We start from the raw sequence: 25,151 nt of genomic DNA on the forward strand, positions 1-25,151 counted from the left end.
GTAGAGGCCGGAGATGCTGCTAAATATTCTGCAGGGCACAAAAGAGCCCCCACAGCAAAGAATTATCTGCCCCAAGTGGCAGTAGTGCTGAGGCTGAGAAACCTTGCTCTGGACTCTGGCTTCCCAGTGGTGTGCAGTCCAGACCAAGTCCCTTCCCTCCAGGAGGCTAGATCCTAGTGGGGGAGGTGGACAGTCAGCGAGGCAGGTCCCGTCCTCCAAGTTGTGTCCCAGAGACAGCTCATTTGTTAGTTCATTCACTCAGTGGATTCATTCACTCATTCAGCTTTCACGTGTTGAGATTTTACTGTGTACATACAGGCATGCACAAATACATGGACACACACACATACACACAATAACATGCCCACAAACACAACACACACACAAACACATGTATATGTAGATGCATACACACATGTAGAAACACACACACACACACACACACGCTCCTGGTACCAAGCCATAAGGGCTGAGATAGAGGGATTATATGGGATTGTGGAGAGAAGGCATTTATAGCTTAGTCTTGAGGGAGCTCAAGGGGGCTTCCTGGGAGAGGTGAGCTGAGTCTTAAAGGGCAGAGAGACTTAGAAGAGGGAAAACCTAGTCCCCTAAGAAGGAACTCTCTCTAGAAACCAACAGAGTGTTCATATTCCCACGGGCCCCCTGGGGAGCCCCACGCTTGGCTGGGGAAGCCTGCCACCAGCCCTCAACAGCTCTCCACACGAATCTCTCCCTCCTCCTGCAACCATGATGTCTCCTCTCCTCTCTGCCCCTCTCCCGCCACCCCCCGCCCCCCCATCGCATCTTCAACTCCTCTGTGAAATTGCATTTCTAACCTTGGCTGCCTCCAGCCCCTCCATCACTGCCAGGAGAGGCCATCAATTCCCTGACCCAGCCTCAGCCCCTCAGCTGGGAGTCATATGGCAGCCTCAGTTATTTTCCTAACCATCAGAGGGGTTTGGTGAAGAGGTAGAGAGGGGAGAGAAGGGCACTGTGGCACCCAGGGCTTTAAATTTGACCGGGTGCCCTTTTGTACCTTCTGACTGCCCATGTGTCTTATCTCTCTCTCATATGTAAACAGCATTAAAAATAATGAAAGGCCAGGCCCTGGAAGGCCTTGCCATAGAGTCCACTGGGGAGAGAATCAAAAGATGTTCACAGCTGGCTGCCCTGAGAAGGGTGCAGTGGAGGATGCCAGGGGTCTGGGGTCAGCAAAAATGGATCCTTGTTATGGCTATTTCATTATCTTGCTGGGTGACATCAGGTAAATTGCTTCACCTTTCTGAGCCTCATCTGTGAAATTCGGAGGGAGCTCCATCCCCAGGATATCTCATCGTGTAATAATAACATCTGGTGACACCATTGGCCTTTAATTGATAGGAGCAGAGCAGGAAATTAGAAAGAAAATATGTCTGTGTTTCCTCCCTGTCCCCTACCACCCACGTGCCCCAGAGGTATTAGTGGCCACGGCTGATAGCTGATGAGACCAGCTGAGGTCAGTAGGAAAAGAAACATCAGCATCCTCCAAATGAGCTCGATGCATTCACGGTCCTGTGCCCTTACCTTATGCCATTCCCCCCTTCTCCCCACCCTTCCTACAAGTGGACATTCCATCAAGGTCCATCTCTGCGGCATCCCCTCCGGGAAGCCACCTTGACTCCCCTGTCTGATATCTCTTCTGGTTACCAATAAACTCTGCTTGCCCCTCTGTTCCATCTTCAATGTTGTTTACCTTTGCAGCCCTGGCCTGTAACAAAAATTCAATAGCACAGCATTATGTCCACCATGATGCAGCAACTAGCATCTCACCGTCAGGGGAGTTTGACTCGAGTTAGTTGTAACTGTCGAAAAAACACTGCAGCGAATGACTTCAGGAGTGGATCTGGGCACAGGCCCCAGTGGAGAGGGCTGTCCGTTGGAGGGTTGATGCTCACGTGCATCTGGGAGGAAGAAAGGATGAAAGTTGTGCAATGACAAGGGCTGGTAGGGGAGATGGTCACCGACGCCTTCAGTTGGGTCCATTTCATTGCCAAGAATAGAGGCCCGCTCAAGCAGCTCTTAGAAAGGGCTTATTGAAGGATACAGGCTTTCATGGAGCTCCAGAAACAGGACTTGTACCCCGGTGGGGCCTCATGGGAATTGAGCCCAAAGGGTGATTATATATAATATGGAGCTGCAGGGAGCAGCCTCCTTCTCTGATGTTCCTGCCTCTCCCCACACGTTGGCTCTGCCCTCCTCTTTCTTTCCTCATACTCCCTGTCATTCCACACCCTCACCTCTTCCTCTTTAAATCTTAGGTACTAAAGTGATGTAATCAAAACATATGTTTCCCCTTGAATTTTTACTTATGGTCACGAAATATCTAAGATATGACTTCCAGATGTGGCTGTGTGACTTTTCTTATCTCCTTTGGAGCTAGGCACACATTCCAGCTCGGTCTAGCCTGGTGTAGGAAGAGGCTGCTACTGGGGTATATGTATGAGCAATGGACTGGAGTCTGAATACCTACCTGGTTCTACCCTGACTGACCAGGACCCTGAGTCCCGGGCTTCACCTCATCTGGCCTCTATTTGCCCTGACATAGGATGGAGATAGTCATTATGTCTTGCTGACCTCACTGGATAGGCCCGGTGCTTGAATCATTCCATCTAGCCTCAAAAATAATCTTATCCCAAATCTGTTAATTCTAAGCTCTTTTCTTCTTTGGCCTCTGGGGCCCTTGGCTCCCTCCTCTGTAAAACAGAAGTTTTTTTCCGCTAACTGGGTCTGTGGGCAGTGGGAACTGCGGCTGGGTGTGGATTGCCCAGGCTCTTCTTCCAACGACCACCTTTAGAAAGCAGTTATCCCAGCCCCTCGTTGGCACTATCTTGGCCTGACCCCAAAACCGCTGGATACGAAAACTCTAGCTTCTTATCCAGATGCGCCATTCTGGTGCCTAACAGCTGGATGTTTGGGAACATCTGTGTGAGAGCTTGCCCAAACTGGGGTCACCATCACCCCACCCTCCAACCAGAGGTTTATGCTCACTGACCAAGATCTAACGAAATTGTCACCCTACGACTAGTTCACTGGCAGCCAGGGTCAGCCTAAGGTTTTCAGAGGAACATTTGGGAGTAATTTGGACACATTTGCTCCTTTCTCTTTGCTTTGCAAGTGGTAAAACCAGAGGGGAGAAGCCCGAGAACCATCCCTCCCACACGGCTATGAAGGTAAAGCGGACAGTATCGCCTCTGGCCTCTTCCTGGCAGAATTTACAGTCTGCTGCTTGCAAATGACTGGAGGGAATATAGAAATGTGGGTCACGATGGGGGAGAACATTTCCTGCACTGTCGTGGGTTTCCCTGCACCAGAGAACCAGAGATTGGGTAATTGAAGCTCATGCCCTGAATGGTTATAGCAAAGTTAATTTCCACGACGGTGTTTGAAATATCCCCACTGCGCTGGGAAGACTGCAGGGCTGGGGAAGCCAGACTTGGATGAAGGACAGAACCAGGGAGCCCTTGGCTTTGACTCATACAAGGCCCTTGGGTCTCAAGGAACTCAGAACTAAGGCAGGGCTTGCCCCCACTGGGCCCTTTCCCGCACAATGGAGTCCTGGCTGGGTGGGTAGAAGTTGGGTGCAAGCTAGTCTGAAAACTCCTTGAGAGTAGGGACTGTGTCTTTTCACCACCATACCCTTAGCTCCAAGCATGGACCCTCATGCTTAGGAGTTCCTTAAAATTTCTTGTTCAATGAATGAATGCACACATGCATGAATGAATGATGAGTGAATACATGAATGGTTCTGGAATAAGTGATGTGACAGCTCCACTATATTGAACCCATGTTCATCTTATGGTTTGTGCCTTGGTTTGCCCAAAAGATAGCTACCAGAATCGTGAAGTCATATACAACCATGTTGTATAAGAAACAGTAGAAAGAACGAGGGGAGGGGTCTCTATCTGTGAGCATAAAGTACCCCCGACTTCAGGTTTCTGAAGGCAGGATGGGGAGCAGGCTGTTATCCCTGGCACTGGAGGGTTAGAACCAGAGTGATATCTTAAGATCCTTAATTTCATTACATCTGGGAAGACCTTTAGTCCAAATAAGGTCACATTCACACGTTCTGGGTAGACATACCATTTGGGGGGTATTATGGACTGAATATTTGTGTCTCCCCCAAATCCCTATGTTAAAGTCCTAACCCCTAAAGTGATGGTATTTGGAAATGGGGCCTTTGGAGCGGAAATAGGGCTAAATGAGGTCATGAGAGTGGGGCCCTCATGAGGGGATTTGTGCCCTTATAAGAAGACACACCAGAGCTTGCTCTCTCTCTCACTCTCTCTCTCTGCCCACACAAAGAAGAGGTCATGTGTGCACACAGTGAGATGGTGGGTGCCTATAAGCCATAAGAAGAGGCCTCAGAATGAAACCTACCTTGCTGGCACCTTGATCTTCGACTTCCCAGCCTCCTAACTGGGAGGGATCAACTTCTGTTGTTTAAGCTACCCCGTCCGTGGTATGCAGCCTATGAGAGCCTTTGAAAGACTTTGCCACTATTAACATGGAAGGTACTTCGCTAGGAGGTAGTGAGTTCTTACCGTAGGGATTCAACTGGCTCTGTTGATCTCGGAAAATGTCCTTTGCGTCCTGGGATTTCCTCCTGGTGCCTGGAGTGTGCTCTTTGCCTTCTGTCCACTGGCAGTGATCTCTGAAGTACCAGGCAAAGTCACCTGGTGAATGGCATTTAAGATGTTTGTCCAATATTTGCAGAAGACAGTACTGTCAACAGGAGCCTGACTCATGCCTTCTGGGGGTGGGCGGGTATTTCCACTGGAAGAAAGGGCTGGTTTGCCATGCTCCCTGGTTATCACTCTTCCAGGATTAGAGGGTCAAGACAGAGGTCCTTATAAATCATCCACTGGCTGACTCACACCCCAGGATGGGCTGCTGGGGAGTCACAGGGACCTTCCAGATATATCTCTCTGGCCCTTTTGCAAGACTGAGCCCTGGGGAAGATCTGTTTCATGCTGGGGGTGGGTGGGGGAGGTTTCTTAGAACCACAGACCTGGCCAAAAGTGAAATCAGCAGCCCCCTTTCACCTTCCCTGCATGCAGCCTGCACCTCCCCCAGCCTCCCCCAACATCTGTAATTCCGTTTGTTGTGCTCGCAAACACCGTGTTGGAAGATTTCATGCTAATGAAAGGGTTTCTTGATTAGGTTACGCTGTTACTGTAAATGTTCCCTCATTATCTATGTTATGGTAGGAATTTGAAAAAGTATAAATTGAGCGTCTTGCATAATTTATAAAACCTGAATGTTTCCTAATTAGTTCGGTTAGGTTAATGATGGTGCAGTGTCCCTTCTTCCTGGTCTCTGCAAATGACCTTTCCCCTCTTGATTTTGAACACTTTCTGTAATTTACAAAAACCTCCATCAAATCCAACCAGCTTTAGGCCCAGACGGGAGGATGAAGTGCTTTGCAAAATGTGAATAGCTCCTTTTTTCTAAACGTGTCCCCCACTCTCCTTTGAGGCCGAGAAGCAGTCTGCTTAAGGTTGGCCAGCACGAAATTTGGCTCCGGCGGATCCCCTGAAGAATGCCGGTGAAGTGCATTCCTTCGGCGTTTGCACAGAGACTGGTCCTGACCTCCATTAGCAGCCAGAGAAGTGAAAATTCTGGAAGAGGTGGGGGAGGGGAAAAAGCCCTCTCAAAAGGATTCTAAAATAACATTTTGCATCCTCAAGTAATTCCCAGTTCTCCCTGGCAACCATTCATTTCTTCCGAACAGCAGAAATTTGCAATATGAAAGTGGATTGGCTTCTCCCTCCCTCGGGGCCCCTGTATCTCTTCATCCAGCGCCTTGGGTAAAAAGCAATGCATACGTTTACAATATAAATGTGATTTAATCGACCTCCCTGTCAGGGAGAAATGGCAAGCATATCAAACAAGACCAAGATGTTAGAAAGAAAAATCATAAATTATTCCAGTGACGAGTTTCTGAGCCGCCTCCTGGACTACTAGATGATGCTATATAAGGCTGTTCCTTGAAACAATAATTAAGATAATTCTGTATGACAAGGAGAAAAATGTCCAGCTTTGTATGAAATGTGCTTCATGTTAGCAAGCTGAATGCTTGGTATTGATTACACTCCCCCCACAATTCCACCCCCCCATCCCCACCCAGCCACTGCGATTCAAGGCTGAAATTAATTGAATGATGCAACATTTCTTTTCTTGAATCCTTATTTACCATACGAGCCTCCTAGAAGCCATGCAAAGTGAGCTGGCCTCTAATTCTCTAAATTGATCTCTTCCTTTGACGATGTCTGGGAGAACGCTCACATGTACACACACACACACCCGCAGCTGGGTGTCCATTGTTCTCTGCTCTGGAAGGCACAATGTCTCCCCTCAGGGGCAGATTTGATGGACATATCAGCACAGCAGAGCCCTAACTTTTCCGTCACGAGGCCACCATGGAGCTCCCCTACAGTGTCATGGGGAAAATACGGTCCCCACTCAGATGGGACTGCCCCCGTCCCCCAATAGAACAGCACCTGGCCTCTGTCTAGCAGAACATCCTTTTTCCCCTCCTGGCTTGGCTTCCAACCTCCCAGGGTGCAACGTGGACCTAGAAGTGACCCCTCACTGTCCCCTCTTCCATTCTAGCTGCCATATCCGGAGACTGTTGTCCCCCTCCTTCCCGTGAGAGGCACTGGGCCATTCCTGGCAGAGAGAGATGGTTTATGGCCGAGGCTCTGCTTGTTTTTCTGCAGCTCTATTTCATCCTGACTGCAGTTGCCGCAGTGGCGGCTGGTAGAGAGTGAGGCACGACCTCAGGTAGTTAATCCACTGCGAGGTCCCCGGGCGCCTGCAGCAGGGCTGATGTGTTCCCCTGCCTGGAGGGGCCGGGAGCAGCGGCAGAGGCAGCCACTGCAGGCAGGGTGCCCAGGGCCCTGGACCTGGAGCCAGGGGGGCTGGGTTCCAGAGTGCCCTAACTTGCTGGGTGCCCTGAACAAGTCCCTTCCCTTCTCTGAGCCCAGCTTCCTCCCTGTAGGGAGTGGTGGTGGGAGTTTGAGGCAGAAGCAAGGGTTGGCATGTTGCACACAATGGATGATTAAAAAAACAAAACAAAACAACAGAGGCACTTAGGAGATTGTGGGATGAATAAATGGCTCTCAGTTTGACAATCCTGTTTGTGACAACCCAGAGCCTTGCTCCCAGGGGGCCATTCTTTCCAGAATGATGACAAAGGAGGGCTCTTCTCTTCTGTGCTGAATGCCAAGGACAGGTTGTGATTCCACTGAGCCCCTCAGAACTGTCCTTTGGGGACCAGCATCACAGGCGCCCAAGGACCTCCTGCCTTAGTTGTTCCCAGGAGATGGGGGAACATCACTCGGCCATAGCTATAGCTCACAGAGCCCGAGGAGGACAACCAAATCATGTGCGAGGGGCCTGGTGGGAGAAAAGGCAGCGCTGGTACCCAGAGCAGAGTGCTGTGGGAGGAGAGCCACGTAGATGGGCTCAGAGGGCAGGACAGGCCGGAACCCATTCACAGGGAGATGTCAGAGAGAGGAGACAGCTAGCAGGAGCTGGACCCAGACTCCATCATCACCCATTAACACCTACCCTTAAATCCACCTATCACTGGGGCAGGGCGGGAATGAGAGTCAGGACAGGTTATCTGGTCACAACTAGAGGATAAACTCTACCTGGTCAAGGAGCACGTACATTGTGTCTACTCTCCCTCTGTAGAGCATATGCCCAGCACACAGTAAGTTCTCAGAATTCCTGTTGAGGGGAGTAGTGCCCAAGCATCAGTCTGGAGCACTTCCAGGCCATGCCGTCTTGGGACCAGCTTGTGGAAAGTCAGCTTAGGGAGGCCATTTGCAGCCCGGGTGTCTCCCCCTGCCTTCCCTCTCCAGCTAGTGGAGCTCCTGGATGACTTGGCTCTCCCTTTTGTTGGAGGCCTAACATCTGGCGTGAGGCCCAGCCCAGGCAGCTGTCCTCTTCTGACCCTGGATGATCCATCAAATCCTCAGACGTCTGTGAATCCCTTGCACGGCCTGGTACCCCGTAGGAGCTCAACAAGGACTCGCTGAGTGGTTGGCTGTTTGACGAAGAAGCAGCCCTTCTCCGCTGATGAAAGAGCAATTAAGACTTTTGGAGTCTGCAGTCTAGACAGGGAGCTGTTAAGTCTCACATAAGTGGGTCTGGGAGCTGGTAATAGGAGATTAGGGGGCTCCTAGAGAGGAGGAGGGCTTTAGACAGGGCAGGAAGGAGCTAGGGGCGGTCCAGGTGGGGAGGGCTGGTCCTGTTTATTGCTTGGGGGAGAGAGCCTGTGGAAAGCACTGACCCCTCAGCCAGCCTGATCTCTATGACTTACAGGCTTGTTTTTATCCTGTTTTCTTTAATGACTTTTCACCACAGTGAAAACAACTCTCTTGTCAACTTATTACCTTAAAAATAGTTGAAAAGATGACATCTGGGGAGAAAGTGCTTAGAAGGAACAGCTACTTTTCCTGCCTGTTTCTCTGGCTCTGTGTCTGGGAAGAGCCTTGTGTTTGCAGACCTGGGTTTTAATCAGTTTATTGTGTGACCTTGGCCGAGTCACTGCACCTCTCTGAGCCCCAGATTCCTAATGTGTAAAACTGAGTTAAGGCTCACCGATCATGGGAACAGATCATTCCTGCCATGTAGCTCCACACCTGTGTGCTCAGCCCATCTCCTCACACAGGAGCCTGGGAGGGCTTCCTGGAGGAGGAGGTACAGAAGGGGGTTGCTGGATAAAAGATGAAGCTGGGAGTTCAACCACTGCAGGCTGAGCTTCTGTGTGTCTCTCAGCAGCAGCAAGCTGTGACGAAGGAGGGGGGTGGGGTAGGGGAAGGTTGCAGGGTATGGGTGAGTCCATTCCCAGCCTTGGTTGCCTGGGTTCTCTCATTGTCCCCTTCTCACTATCCAGGATGCACCCCTCCCTGTACAGTTCCCTCTGCTCTGCATCTTGGCGCCTTAGCACAGAACCCCTGCCACCTGCACACTCCTCCTGCCGTCCATCTAGCTGGGGGAGGGGCACAGCCTTGGTTCCTGGAATTTGGGAGACTTTTAATTGTTCTCTTTTGTCCATGGGCGATTAGAGTGACTCCAGCTTGGAGACAATTAGTAAATTATTATTATTAGTTTCCATTTGTGTGGTGCTGTCCTTTGAGGAGCCCAGCTGATTTAATCAGGGCTGGTTAATGGGAACACAAGCAGCTCCCCTCACTCCCCACATGCCTGGTAAACCAAGAGTGAGTAAATAGATGGTGCTCTGGGGAGCTCAGCATTTTGTGCTGTAGTGAGCCCCTCTGGGGTGCATGGCACCTAGTGCTCACGGGTCTCCTGGGAGCTGAAGAGCTGGGGAGGAGGAATATGCCCTGGATGGGATGTCAGGGTCCTGGGTGCTGGCTGGAGAGGCCCTTACCGCTCCCACCCCCATGTTCTCTTTACCCCTTAGTCCATCTACCACCTCCTCCTCCCTCACCCTCTCTTCAGATATGCTCTAGTCCAGTGGGTCTCAAAACTGACCGGGCTTAGACTCACCTGGAGTGCTTGTCAACACATCACTGGGCCCCATTTCCAGGGTGTCTGATTCCATGGGTAAGGGGTAGGGCCTGGACATCTGCATTCCTACCAATTCCCAGGTGATACTGCTGCTGCTGGCCCAAAGACCACCTTTTGAGAACTTCCTTGTCCACTGGTTCCCATCCCTGGCTGCACGTGAGAATCACCTGGGGACCTTTAAAAACCATCAGTTTCCAGCCTGTTCCCCAAGCGAGGGTCCCCTGGTCTGGAGAGGGTTATGCGGTGGATATTTAAAAAAGACTGTCCTGGTGATTCGGACGTGCGGCTGGGGGTGAGAACACCAGCCAGGCCCTTTCCTGGCACACAAGGACCCACTTTCTAGGGATCAGAGGGGCCCTTGTCCAGTCTCTGAGAAGCTCAGCTTGAATAGGAGTAAGAAGGCCAGCGGGATGAGGACGCCTAGGCACCAGCTTCCTGGTCTTGGCTTCTGATGCCAAGTCTGCCTGTCCTTCTTCTCTCCTTTTCCTTTCCTGGGACTCCCCTCTCCCCTCCCTCCCTCCCTTTCTGTCTCCTGCAACTAGTTCAGTGAAGGACCCTGGCTGTGTGGAGTGGAGTCATTCCACGGCTTTCTTTTTCTCCTACCCCTCTCCTCTGCTGCATCTCTCTCTTTGTCACTTACAATGTCATGGGCAGTCTCATGACCTCTGGCCACTTTCAGTTGTTAGAACCTCCTCTGGCCTGGTCGGAAACATCAGTCTCGCAGCTGTGTCAAAGCCCTCTCCTTGAGCAGGAGGGAGGAATGACCTTCTCATCTGCAACATTTCTTCCTTCTCCTGTGTCTCCCGGAAGGGAGGTGCGAGACGTCCCTGCTTCATTCATCTCCTATCAGTGAGATGGACCGGCTTTGCTTTGGCTCTGTAAACTCCGCCTCCCTGCTGTGTGTCGGCACCTGCCAGTGGCGGCCTCCTCCCTAGAGGTGGTCTCAGGGTAGAAGGTGAATCCGAATGCCTCAGGGGCAGTGTCCAGATTACCCTGACCCCCTCCATCCCTGAGATGCTCCCAAGGAAGGGCCGGGGAGTCTCTTTCTCCAGCCACCACTGGTCCACACTTCTATCTCCCTGGCTGGGCAGGTGTGGCCTCATCTGGGTGGCAGCCACCCAGGGAAGCCCATGACCCTGCCCTGTCCTTGAACCTCTGTGCTCACGTGTGGGGAGCCCTGAGGTCCTCTTCTGTGCTCTTTAGGACTTGGGAAAGGCTGCATGGGGTCAGTGGTCCCCTATCTTTCTCCCAACCCTCTAAGCCCTGGTCACTTTTCCCTTGGCAAGTACGGGGCTCTGTGGCCACCCCCAGACAAGTAAGATACCACTTCCTGTATTCACGCTTGCCTTGAATTCCAAGGGACATATTTTAAGCCCTCCAAGGACTGCCCGCCTCCCATGCTTCACACTTCTGCATTCAGCCAGCATCCGGCTGGGGGGAAATGCTAGTCTCTTCTTGCAGGCATCCCTGTCTCTCGAAATGATTCTCCTGGAGACCTTTCTTCCCCTTGGCTTGGCAGAGGAGAGGATTCTGCTCTTCCACAGGCCAAGGGTCTCAGCAGTCCCCACCCCCCTCTCTGAGACTCCTAGATGGAAGACAGGGTGAGAAGAAGGGGAGGATGATTGGTGGCAGTCCTGTGGGTACCTGGCTAGCTTGTCAGGAGCTTTCTCTGTGTGGTGTCATTGGTCCTCCTGTATCACCTCCGTGGGCCCGAGCAGCCAACCCCAGACCCATGGGCAAGTCCCAATCAGCATCCTGTTATTAACTCACCTGTTATCCTTCTCTGCTTTCTGTCGTCTCTTCCTTCCTACCCTGGACATTCAGTGAGCCTGACTGTCTCCCAGGCCCACTTCTAGATACTAGGAGGTGTAGACCTGTCTTTAAGGAATTGGGGCTGGACAGCTCCCCCTATCCCCCTGGACTCACTGAGAGATGGCAGAACTGTCCTACTGTCACCAGCACCATCCTCTGCCCTCCAGGTGCTCCTGGTCTGACAAGTGACCAGGCTGTGACAACGAGATGGTCAGCCTGCAGTGGAGGCAAGCCTAGGGGTGAGGGAACACAGGACAAAGCCACCTCACCAACTTTGCGGGCTTATGGAAAGCTTTCTGGATTGGAAGACGTGGTACCTGAGTGGGATCTTAAAGGATGAGTAGGAGGAGAACCCTTTATGTTGAGGGAATAAACGCGAGAGGGAGGCTGATTGTTTGGGGACCTGTGTGGATGTTTGGTGTGACTGGAGCATTGAGGAGATGGCAGGAAGGAGTGAGGGACAGGCATGGACCAGGTCATGCAGGGCCTTGTATGTTGACCATGCTAGGGGCCAGGACCACTTCTCAGAAGCACCTTCAGGGGATCTGGTTAAACACCCCTCCCTCCACCCCAAGGCTTCTGTTCTGAAGGGTCTGGTTGCCCACTTTCTTCACACAGTGGCAGTTCTAAAGCTCCACTCCTGAGCTTGGGCCACCTTGAGTGGCCACCGTTCCTGAGAGGAGTCTTCCATCTTGATTGCAGCAGGGCTGAGGGACGGTGGACGGCAGAGACCGGGCAGGGCCCAGGAAGAAACAGCTCCCTTTCCATCCTAATTCAGTTGGGCTCGCACGGGAGGAGGCCCAAGCATCTGGACAATCACTGGCTCAGTTTGGGGAGTATTTGGCTGAAATCTGAGCGGCAGAAAACTTGGCTGGGAGGTGAGGAATTCATAAGACTCAAATGATTTACCTAAAAGAAAAAGCAGAAAAGCAATTATTTTTGCAGAGGTGGGACTTAGGTGTGACATTTTGAAAACGAGTTTCCATTTCTCATGTGTTCTATGAGCATATGCTGCTTTTCAATGGGGAAAAAGCCCACATTCATTCCACAGCTATTTATTCAGTGCCAGGTCTTTCAAAACCCCGTGGATCCCATGGTACATGTGACAAGCTGGCCCTTACGTCCCAGAGGGTGATACTGTCTCCCAGTTAGTGGGCATGGCTGTGGTCTGGCCGCACTTTGTACACAGTCTCATTAGTCTTGACAATGACTCTTGGAGACGTGCATTATTAACACCAACTTATGGATGAAGAACTGGAGTCTCAGAGCAGTTAAATCACTCAGCTGAGGTCACACAGTTAAGGAAGCAGCTATACTGGGATTCAAGCCCAGATGTGTGTGGCTCCAAAGGCTGGGCCCTCTGATGCTGATTCTTTTGGTCTATTGGGCAGCTCTGCAGACGATGTGCCGGGCCTGACCGCTTCCTCCTTGGGTGACCCTGGCGAAGTCACACCGCTTTCCTGAGCCTAAGTATCCTCCCCCTGTAAAAAGAGTGTGATTACACGTCCTTTTCAGGTTTGTAGTGAGGAGTGGGGAGGATGAACGTAAATTACGCAGGCCTGGCACTAGTGGGTGCTTGGCCAGCCAGAGCTTCTCATCGTAGTAAGTGGTGATGTGAGTTGGTGCTAGGTTTCTGCTTCCTATACTTACAAAGAATCCATTTCTCTTACTGGCTTCCAATTCCCAGCTTTAGAAAATACAGGTCGTGGCTTATGCTTCTATACTCAGACCCAGGGAATGGAATCCATACAGGAAATGCAGCACCAACCCAGTTCTTGCTCCCCTGCCCCTGTCCCCCAGCTTCCCGTGGCTGTTCCCTCTCCGGCTCAGGCTCAACTTAGCCCAGACATGGGCTGTCAACAGAGAAGCAGCCTCCACCCCATTCACGGTGGTCTTAGGATTAGTTACAAGGCCCAAGTCCAGGGCGAGCCATGGGCAGCCAGGCTGGTAAGGACTTCTTCTGCTGTTAATAATGTTTGCTGTTTTGGACCCCCATTGTGTGCCAGGTGCTTTATATAGGTAGTTCATACTCTCTGCTTGGTGATGTCAGAAGGTCTGGCTCCACCCTTCATTAGCACACAGGATATTTGCCCTGTTGGCTCCTCTCAGAGAGGACGATTGCGAGCGCTTTGCAGTCTGGAGAAGACACTGTTTCTAGAGGGTGTGGAAGGTTGTGCTTCCATTGGTCCCCCAGGGGCATCTGTGTTCCACCTTCATTGCAGACCATTCCCTACCCCGCTGCCTGTGTCGTTTCCGATAGAACTGCCTTGCTGAGCTCCACCTTGGTGTTCGGCTGTTGGCTTGTGCTGAAGGCGGAGTGTTCGGAGAACCAGCCCAAAGAAGCTAGTTATTGTGCTTCTCTAGGAGGGGTCCTGCCAAGGAAGCTGCTGGGAGGCATTTCTCTCACTCTTAGAACCTGTAAAAGGAGGGTGGATCACGGGGAGTTTCTTATTGTCTAGTGGAATGAGTCTGGACTTGGTTGTTTCTTCGTCCTTGCTTTGTCTTCAGGGAAGCACAGAGCCGTGCAGCCCTCTCTAGGAGGTGCCCAGAACTATAGCATCAACACTTCTGTGTGCCGACCTCACCCTTGCTTAGGGCTTGAAGGGAGCGTGCTGGTCCCTTTGGGTGACACTTTGGGCAGTCCTTTGGGGGTCTGCCTGCTCATGTGACCTCATCCTCCCCATCCCTGCCAAGCAAGCGTGGGAGCAGGTCTTCCTTGGGTCCTGGCTGCCTCTCCTCCCTGCAGACCTGTGCCTTCCCAGCATCCCAACAGACGTGGCTGACATTTCATGTTTCCATGGGAACAGAGTCCAGCTGCAGCCAGAGAACTAACTATAGAGGCTGAGGAGTGAGTGTGAGTGTGTGAGCATGTGTGTGTGAGTGTGTAATGCTCAGGAGCCCAGGGTTCCCGTGCAGGTTCCCTGTGTCTTGCACCAGTGGCGGCAGCCTCTTTTTGGCGGTAATCGTGCCCTGACTGCAGCTCCTACATCTCCGTCGCTGACATAATGTTGCACTGGGGTCCATCTATCTGCATAATCATCTTAACCTGCTCCCACAACAGAGCAAAGGTCTGGGCTGTTGGAAAATGACCATAAAGGCTGCACGCAGATACCTTTAGCAGCAATGCCAACATCTATCATAGGGTAATTACAAGCAGGGAGTGAGGACACCGGCCCGAGTCTGGGAACTGTTTGGGGCTGCTCCTGGGGTCCATCAACCTCCTGGGCTGATGGGGGAGCCCAGCTGCAGACTCTCTGCTCCTGACCTCTTGCTCTTGGCCACTTGAAGGCTCCTGGCCATTTCTCTCTCTCTGATCCCACTGCCATCTCCCTGTATTCCACTGGGGTGGGGGCCTCAGGCCCTCATGATGACAAGACTCACCATCTCCTCCACCTAAATTGCAGGGCATTTCAGATTCCGGGGCTCCCTTAATTCCCAGCTTTGGAATCTTTGAAACTTCTGCCCGTCTGACCCTCCATGTCTGTTTCAGGCCGGGCCTCGGGGAGTTTGCTCATCTGGTTACCCAGGACCACGCCCGTTTCCCTCGAGCCCCCTGCCTGGCCGGATTTCTCTCCCTGGTCTCTGCTGCAGTCTCCTTGGCAGCAGCTCCCGGCATGCCCTGTGGCTGCGCAGCTGTTTCTGACCAGGCCAAAGGCTCTGGATGTGCCATAGAAGGAGTAACGGTACCTCTCTTCCCAGGACACACTGCTACCTCTCATAAAGAGCTCCTCAGAGCTCACGTGTCACCTGTAACAAGCGCCTGTTGTCCAAGGTTCTTCTCAAAACTGCCCCGGGTCAGTGGATGGTTCGGAAGCTGAGGGCGCCCCTGGTGAGAGGCTGTTGGGGGACACTTTGCCCACGTGAAGTTCCTCCCACGGACCCACAGTGTAGCCTCTTAAAGAGTCTGCCTCCTTGGGGATGAGAGGTAGGACGTGTGATGGGACAGGGGAGTGTCGCGCATTTATTTAGTAGTGGAATCCGTTTTCTAAGGACTCTAGGTGGAGGCCCCAGATGTAAAATGTTTGAAAGCAGAGCTGCTTGGGTGAAAGCAGGGGAGTAGGATTCTGGGCTCCTTTCTTATGACGCACTCCCTTCCTCCCCAACGCACACACACACACACCCACACACACACGTTCCCTTTGACCTACTCTATGACCTTCCCTTCCCACTTGAGAAAACCAGGCTTCCAGGGTCCTGGAGGCCCAGAAAGGGAAAGAGCCAGAGGTGGTGCTGGAACCCAGGTCTCCGATTCTCCGTGCCGTTCTCATCAGCCCAGCTAAGCTGCGTGCCCTTGGCAGTTGTTATATTGGCTGGTTGTGGCTGTGGAGGTCAGAGTCACGTGGAGGCACAAGCACCCTCCGGTGAGGTATTGAGGCTGCTAGAAGGAGTCACTTCCTGGGCAGCCGGAGCCTGGGCTTGCGGTGTCAGACCTGCTAAGCCACTGCATGATGACGAGTGAGAAGCTCGCCCTCTCCTCTCACCCACAGCGCCGTAGTTGTGCAGCGCGCGGTCTGACTCTGGGATCTCTCAAGGTCTCTTCAGGGACACCTGCTCTAGGTAATGTCGGGCTCTTTCCCGAGGGACAAGGGAGAAGCTTCCGGTAGAGAACGTGAGGGCGTGGAGGAATTCCTCCTTGCCTCCCTGTCTTGGGGGCCCTGGAGGGAGCACGGCATGTGGGTCTGCCCGTTGCCCGCAGCTGGCTCCGTGAGCAACATCTTGCCCTGTGTCTTTGCCCCACTGTTCTTCGTGGGAATCCGCCGGTGATACCTATTCACGGGCCCTTCTTGATGGGAAGTGGGCATGAACCATCTCCCAAAGTGCAAGGGAGCCGGCACTCTGGATGAGGCAGAGTCCCACCTGTTCTTGTTGGGCACCAGGCTGCACAGGTGTGACGTGGCAGGGAGGAAGGAACTCGGCTCCCGCCCCCAGAGATGCCTAGTTTGGTGGGGGAGCTGGCAGTGCTGTCACTGTGGTTATGAGTCTTCATCCACACTTAGCTGGCTTAGGCAAATCACCTGTCCCTGTTCCCTAGAGCGCATGGCTTCCTCTTCCGCTCATCCCGTGGGCCTAGCAGAAACGCTTCACCTCGGCTCTTCTGGGTTTCTCCTGCCTCCCAGGTTAGGGCACCATCCAGTGTGCCCAGATATCAGAGGGAGGGCCCTCTGATCATCACCCGCAGGCACCTACGACCTGCCCCTCGCCCTGCCTGCATGGTCCCTTCAGGGCACAACCTGTTCTCTGCCACCTTCTAGTAGAAGTCGTGTCTAGGTCAAGGGCTTCTTTTGGGGGCTGCCATGGTTCTGACCCCCGTGGAGCCACTGCCCTGGGGTCTTTCTTGCTCCCTGGGGGCAGCACCAGGAAGCAGCGGGCAGGTCCCCTCTCCTGGAGGAACAACTTTCATTGCCCTCCTCCCTCCACCTTGGAGAAATCTCCCTGGATTTGGGGAGAAACCCTTCCCCTTTCATGATTCTTCCAAGATCTCTTGCTGAGAATGTGATTCTCCCTCTTTTTTTCTCTGCAAACCCTCCACATTCTTCTAATGGATTTATGCTTTGGGAAGCAAAAGTCTGGATGTCCTGAGGCAGCTTCTGCTTTCTGCTGTGCAGCAATCCTCTTGTGAAGTAAGGATGTACAGAGACCAGGGTCAGGGAAAGGAAAGCAGAAAACTCAGGAAGGAAAAGATTCCATGAGTTGGTGTTTTAAAATAGCAGCCAGGCACACCATTTGGTGGAAACATATGGGAACATGAGTGCCTGTGACTGGGCTCATGACTAAGGTCCCCGGGAAACAAGAGGAGCTCAGACATGGGCTGGATTCTGCTGTTCTGGCCCAGGCCCTGGAGTGGACACAGGACAGCACAGGTCCTTGGCTGCATAACTGGGAGCTGTCCATTAAGGCAAAATGTCATGAAGCCACACTCAGACCAAGCGGGATGTCCACCAGAAGCCTCAGTCTCAAGGTGCCCTGCAGAGAGGGGGCAGCCAGGTCCTGGGCAGCAGCCTGAGATTCAGAAGAGAAGGGAAGAGCTGGGGCTTGGGGAGTGGCCCCGTGATGGGGCATGGTTTTGCAGTTCAGGTTGAGGAGTTCCCACCTGGTCCTTAGGTCATAGGGAGCCATGGAAGGTTTTTGAGCAGAGGAGTGGGTGGTGAGAGAACTGGAAATATCCTGGTCTGCTTGAAGAATAGAGAGGAATAGATAATCACTGAGCTGGAGGGTGTCTAGAAGGCTTCTTGAAGGACTCATTCATTCATTCATTCATTTGTTCATTCATTCAACAAATACTTATCTAAAACCTTCCAAGAGCCAGACACAATTGCACAGCGATGAAGAAAATAAAGTGTCTGTCTTTACAGGTGGTTGGGGGAGAGGGCAGAAATTAACCAACATATAAACATATCTACCAGGTGGTGAAACAGGCTCAGAAGAAAAATTCAGTAGAGTAAGGAGACTGAGAATGGGAGGGATGCTCTTTTTGCTTGGGGGTCCAGTGTTAAAGAAAAATTTATTCATGACACTTGTTAAGGAAGGTAATGCAGACTTTATTCGGGGATGTGGCTACTACAAAGGGGTTTTGTAGTAGGGGACAGAGATCGGGCTTAATGCCAAATACAACAAGGAAAACTGGGGATTTATGGGCAAGGAGTAGGGTAGAGGTCAATGGATGGAAAATTACTAAGAGGAAACATCAGGGACGAGGGGGATCTGACTAAACTAACCTACAGCAGGATTCTTGTTGCAGGCAGGCCAGGGTAGTCAGACATCACCGGGGGGCGGGGAAGAGAATGATGGACGATGAGGAACCTGATCAGATATGGAGGGTGATCAGATATCAAGGATGGGGGATTCTTTTTTTTTTTAAATTTATTTAATTAATTTATTTTTGGTGGTGTTGGGTCTTCATTGCTGCGCACGGGCTTTCTCTCATTGTGGCGAGCGGGGGCTACTCTTCGTTGCGGTGCGCGGGCTTCTTATTGCAGTGGCTTCTCTTGTTGTGGAGCCCGGGCTCTGGGTGCGCGGGCTTCAGTAGTTGTGGCTTGTGGGCTCTAGAGCTCAGGCTCAGTAGCTGTGGCCCATGGGCTTAGTTGCTCCACAGCATGTGGGATCTTCCTGGACCAGGGCTTGAACCCGTGTTCCCTGCATTAGCAGGCGGATTCTTAACCACTGTGCCACCAGGGAAGCCCAAGGATGGGGGATTCTGGTTAAACTGACTTAGCAGGATTCTTGCTAAAATTGGACGACGCAGAGATGAACACGAAAGCCCAAAAGCTGAGGTCTAGTTGGGAGGAAGATTCAGAAGAGCCTGGCTAGAATCTGGCCAAGGAGAGAATCTTGGTCTGTGCCCTCTCTTGCTCAAGTACTGGTGGCACTGGAGTAAAAATGAAGAGAATGTGGGGTTGTGTTATCCTGAAGAAAGCATCGACTTCAGACAGCTGAAATGGATGAGAGGGGCGCATTCCAGGCGAGAGAAATGGTGTGAGCCAAGCCTTTGTGGGGAGTTGACAGGAGCTGCAACCTGCCAGCCTGGCTGGCACGGAGGGTCTATAGAGCGAGCTTTGAGTACTGAGGTTGGGAGGGAGGTGGTGTCATTTGGGATGAGAGTTAAAGTCCAGGCTGAGGACCTCAGTTTTGCATTCTGAGCCACAGAAGGTTACTGAGCAGGAGGGAAGGGATGGAATGGAAGGTCCCTGGGTCCCTGCAGAATGCTACCTTCCAAAAATATGGTGGGGGTGGTCTGGGCGGGAGCCTGGAGCCGACTGAACATGCTCAGAGGCCCCCCTCCTCTGCAATTACAAGCCCAGGGCAGGGCCAGATCAGATGAGGATCTTCTCCATAACAAAGGGGAGATTAGCTCAGAGCCCCTAACAACGTTACATGTGCTGCCCTCACTGAGTGGCGACGCTTCTGAGACTGTCAGCTTTATATCTGCTTCTTTTTATCAATATGGGCAAATAATTCTCTAGACATTTATCGTTTTAAACTGTCACAGTCCAGTGCCTTTCCTGAGGACCGAAATCAATACTGATCTTGGTTTGAATACTTTTCTGACAAGGTTCCTATTTGTAGATTCACAGGTAGAACTAATGTGTGTTAAAGCTATTCAGTTTGGCATTTTGCAGCTCCATTGACACATTAAATATAGGCGTTCACCACGACGATTAACCTTACAACTATTAAGTAATAAAAATCCCGCATACATATTTATTAGCTGAACATCCTACTCTGTGTGATGCCTCCCCCAACGAGAGGGAAACCGGAGGTGGAGGTAGCTGCCGAGAGTTGAGCTTTCTCTTTGGGGAGGCTCTCAGGAGGGACTCAGGGATCTCCAGGCCCTCGTGGAAGAAGGGGAACTGCTTTGGGGATGAAGGCCCAGATGGATCTGGATCAGTGGACAAGGAGCTGGGATTGGTAGGAGCAGAGTTGAGGTGCCTTACTGAGTTGGGATGGTGGACCCAGTGGCAGCCCTGGGATGAGATCCCAGAAGAGAGATTCTCTCCTTGGCCAGATTCTAGCCAGGCTGTTCTGACTCTTCCTCCCAGCTAGACCTCAGCTTTTGGGCTTTCATGTTCATCTCTGCATTGTCCAATTTTAGCAAGAATCCTGCCAAGTCAGTTTAACCAGAATCCTCATTCTTGGTGCCTCTGAGGAAGTGCCATTTCTCTTCTTGGGCCTTAGTTTTCTCATCTGTATATTGGGATTGGACTAGAATTAGTGCCTCCTGACCTTTTGGTAATTAATGTCATGGTACACATAGAGAAGAATAAACTTTGTGCAGTATATAGGGTCAACAGGCAAGGCTGCTTACAGCTAGGAGAGGCCAGCTTGGGGGCTGTGGATGCCCCAGGGATGCTCTGGCACGCAAGAGGGTAAGGAGGTCGACGTTTTCAGAAAGCTAGTAACTCGCTCACCCTTGGCACAGCAGCGGGGAGTGTCAAGTAGCTGAGCCAGACGTGCCTGTTAGGGTGATGCCTGGTGACTCTAGGTGTCTCCCAGCTCGTTGATGGGAGTGCCTGCTTCCTGGATGCTGTCTTCCCTGAGCCAGCATTAAGAAAGGTCCTGAGTACCTGTTATGTCCTGGCACATGAGTGCATGGACCCCAGCATCCTGGATTTGGGCTCAGGCAGAGGTCGGGCAAATGCCTACCGATGTCTAGTGCCATTCTGGCTGGCTGGTACCTATGCTCTTCCTGTTACTAATCATTTGCATATCTCCCTGAGCAGCAGGCTTCACACTGGGGCAGGTGAGGGGTTCTGGAATCAGCACTTCCAAATTCAAATTCCCTTGCTAGCCCCTGGGTCATTTATCCGTTCTCACCATTCAGCAATATTCACAAGTTCTGGCATAGTCTCCGCTCAGGGGGAAGGGGCAGAGATCCGAGAAGCCTGCCTGGAGGAGGGGACCTCTACTGCAAGACTCACTGGACAAGCTGAGATTGGTCAGGCCATGAGGAGATGAGAGTATTGCAGGTGGAGGGGGACAGTGCATGGGGAGAGGGCTGTGAGAGTGGCAAGGAGAAGCCTTGCACACCTCCCACCGCGGGGGCAGAACTGCCCCGGGCCCCGGGGGCTGTGCTCTGACCTCCATGGCTGTGTCTGTGGCTGAGTGCGGCAGGGGCGCCCAGGAGGCAACCTTCCTCCGCCTGTGTGGTGCCTTCCTTCTCTCCTTTGCTCATGGTCAGACCTGTGCTGTGATCTGAGGGCTTGCCCAGCTTTCCTGTCTCCCTCTGCAATTTTTCTCACCAGGAGGAGGGTTCCCTAATAAATCCCTGGTGCGTTGAATCCCGTGTGGTGTTTGCGTTCACAAGGCCGCGATGATCACAAGCGGGAAGTGCTTCGGGAACTGAGGGTTCATTTCAGTTTCACGGGAAAGCGTGAGAGTGGAACTGTCATCTTGCAAAGTTCTAGATGTAAAACGCTTTTCCAATTGCCGCATGGTGTTCGGAGACGGGGCCGTGTCGACTACTGTTGCAGGGCTTAGGGGTTAGGCCAAGCCCTTGCTGGGAACCGGAGTACGCATTTGCTACCTCCCGAAACCCACCCAGTGGATCCGGAAGGTACTGCGCTCTTGTCTCCATGAGCATTCGAGGAAATCGGGCAGGGAGATGTGCTTTGGCCAAGGGCACGCCGACTCTAGGTCTGGGATTCGAACCCAGGTCTGTCCGACCATAACGCGCATCTCAGCGTTTGCTCTGAGGTGTTTCTTCACCGTCCATGTGCCGATGGACAGCCAACATCCGTCACGTCCGGGGGGCTCTGAGAGGAGGACACTTCCACCCAAACCCTGCTTACAGCCCCAGGAATGCTGCCGGTCAGCCTGGGATGTGAAGGTTTTTAGAGAAAAGAGGATTGCAAAGCCCCACATTAGGAGGCCAAGGAACCTGCCAGTGGTGACTGTCATAGCACCGTGGGTTCCCCCATGACCCTGCCTCGCCCTCCTCCGCACTCCCAGGGGACCACTGGCTTTCTCATGACCCCAAAAGGGAAAAGCAAGGAGGCCTGAGTTCATGGCTGGCTTTTCCACCACAGGCAGCCAGGCTGACATGTGTCCCAGTTACTGTCTGGGATTCTCCGAACCTGAGAGGCCTGTCATTGGAGGACGGCTACTAGCTGGAGGTGGGGCGACGGGGAGGAACCAGTTCTACTTACTCAGAAGGAGGGGGACAGGGGACGGAAGGCAGTGTGGCTTTTCCCTGGGGTTAGGGCTGGGGAGCTTGGATCACTTGTTTCTGTGTCTGGGGATCTCTGGTCGTGACGGCAGGTTGCACTTGCCACTGTCAGCTGGTGTCTGCTAAAGTGTTCCTGGTTTTTCTCTGTTTCTATTTTCTATCTCGACAGAAAAATTGTGATTTTCACACTGTCATGAAACCAGTGGTCCCTGACATATGTTTTGTAATCTGTGTGGCTGATTTCCCTGCACTTCTGGCAGTTCTATTGCATCTCTGACAGTTTTATAAAATTTTTCCTCTGGGAAGTTGAGAAGGGGGCGTGTGCCTTCCCCCTGCCCGTCCGCCCCAAAACTCCCCGGTTTCCCATGCTAACTTGTATTTGGAGAGGAAAGAACAGTAAGATTGCTTTTCTTGCTCTAACCCCATGTTAGCTGCCAGCCACCCCCTGGGAGGGAGGAGGGCCAAGTACACAACCTACAGATACAAGAAGGAGCCCTGAACATTGGAGAGTGGAGAGGACCACCGGACCAAGCCCTGTACACTCAGGAATCCGTAGGGGTCAAGATGCTTCATCCATGGGCTCCAAATTGATCTGATTCCCTCTGAGCATACCATCTCTTCCCTTTGTGACCCTCAATGCACTGTGCTCAGGGAGGGACAAGGGGTACACTGCTTTACCCTGATGCCTTGTGAAGTACGGGCATGACACTAGTGGGCGGGGCAGCAGCGAGTGTGTGTGTGTGTGTGTGTGTGTGTGTGAGATGCTTCATCCATGGGCTCCAAATTGATCTGATTCCCTCTGAGCATACCATCTCTTCCCTTTGTGACCCTCAATGCACTGTGCTCAGGGAGGGACAAGGGGTACACTGCTTTACCCTGATGCCTTGTGAAGTACGGGCATGACACTAGTGGGCGGGGCAGCAGCGAGTGTGTGTGTGTGTGTGTGTGTGTGTGTGTGGAGTTCAAGGTGTCATATCCATGCATGTCCACCCCTTGTAAGACACTGTGCCAGGTCCTGGGGTGATGGAGCTGTGGCCCCTGAGCTTAAGGTCTCCCCAGGGTGTATTTGGGTACATATGACCTGTGCTGTGGCCCGTCCCTGTGCTCGGAGAGCTCACACTGGGAGCACGTGTGTCCATGGGCATGCATGCGTGAGATGCTGGGTGCGTGTTTTCATTCGAACTCAGCTGGTGCCAAGGGGCAATGACTGTCTTCAGGAGAGCAGAGGAAAATTCTGCTGAGCCAGTGGTAGAAGGGGACACTGGTGGCAGGGAGGATGGAGGCCAGTGTCACCTCACTGTGAGCATTGCCTGCCCAAGGAGGCAGGGGCCTGGTCATTCTGGCCCTGTCACCACCTTGCCTGGTGGCCTTAGGCAACCTCTTCTACAGTCTCCAAGGCCCCGACAAAAGAGGAGGAGGCGCTCAGCATTATCCTGGGGATTCTCCATGAAGCATATATAAGGTGGCCGTGAGACTGCCAAATAGCACCCCAGACGCCAGGAAAGCCTGCACCACATCTCAGCCTGCTCTCAAGGCATTATCTGGGGCCTCTCAATCGGCTTAGCCACTCTGATTTTCCTGTCTATGGGAAACGAGGCGTTGCCATGGCAACTGCCACATTACATGGTTCTGTACTGGCGATGCCTCTGAGATACAGAGCAGCTTCTCAAAGAGATACACTTTTCAACATGTCATGTAGAATTCTGTACTTGTTAGGGAAAATCGCATTTCCAGCAAAATGACATGCTTCTCCCGGGCTTGCCGACGTGTGGCTCACGCCTTTCTTAAACAAAGAATTTCATTCACTGCCTCTCTCCTGCCTCTCTGGCCTGCCACTGGCTACCCACCCCTCCCAAGTCCCAGTCCCCTTTACATAAAACATGAAGCTGGAGACCAGGAGCTGCGGGGAGGGCAGGGCTCAACTGGCCAGGGTGGAAGTGTGCAGAGCTGGCTTTCCCCATTTCCCTGCACTTCTGGCAGTTCTATTGCATCTCTGACAGTTTTATAAAATTTTTCCTCTGGGAAGTTGAGAAGGGGGCGTGTGCCTTCCCCCTGCCCGTCCGCCCCAAAACTCCCCGGTTTCCCATGCTAACTTGTATTTGGAGAGGAAAGAACAGTAAGATTGCTTTTCTTGCTCTAACCCCATGTTAGCTGCCAGCCACCCCCTGGGAGGGAGGAGGGCCAAGTACACAACCTACAGATACAAGAAGGAGCCCTGAACATTGGAGAGTGGAGAGGACCACCGGACCAAGCCCTGTACACTCAGGAATCCGTAGGGGTCAAGATGCTTCATCCATGGGCTCCAAATTGATCTGATTCCCTCTGAGCATACCATCTCTTCCCTTTGTGACCCTCAATGCACTGTGCTCAGGGAGGGACAAGGGGTACACTGCTTTACCCTGATGCCTTGTGAAGTACGGGCATGACACTAGTGGGCGGGGCAGCAGCGAGTGTGTGTGTGTGTGTGTGTGTGTGTGTGTGGAGTTCAAGGTGTCATATCCATGCATGTCCACCCCTTGTAAGACACTGTGCCAGGTCCTGGGGTGATGGAGCTGTGGCCCCTGAGCTTAAGGTCTCCCCAGGGTGTATTTGGGTACATATGACCTGTGCTGTGGCCCGTCCCTGTGCTCGGAGAGCTCACACTGGGAGCACGTGTGTCCATGGGCATGCATGCGTGAGATGCTGGGTGCGTGTTTTCATTCGAACTCAGCTGGTGCCAAGGGGCAATGACTGTCTTCAGGAGAGCAGAGGAAAATTCTGCTGAGCCAGTGGTAGAAGGGGACACTGGTGGCAGGGAGGATGGAGGCCAGTGTCACCTCACTGTGAGCATTGCCTGCCCAAGGAGGCAGGGGCCTGGTCATTCTGGCCCTGTCACCACCTTGCCTGGTGGCCTTAGGCAACCTCTTCTACAGTCTCCAAGGCCCCGACAAAAGAGGAGGAGGCGCTCAGCATTATCCTGGGGATTCTCCATGAAGCATATATAAGGTGGCCGTGAGACTGCCAAATAGCACCCCAGACGCCAGGAAAGCCTGCACCACATCTCAGCCTGCTCTCAAGGCATTATCTGGGGCCTCTCAATCGGCTTAGCCACTCT

The sequence above is a fragment of the Neophocaena asiaeorientalis genome, unplaced genomic scaffold, assembly GCF_003031525.2.
Source record: "Neophocaena asiaeorientalis asiaeorientalis breed wild unplaced genomic scaffold, Neophocaena_asiaeorientalis_V1.1 scaffold517, whole genome shotgun sequence".
Classification (NCBI taxonomy): Eukaryota; Metazoa; Chordata; class Mammalia; order Artiodactyla; family Phocoenidae; genus Neophocaena; species Neophocaena asiaeorientalis.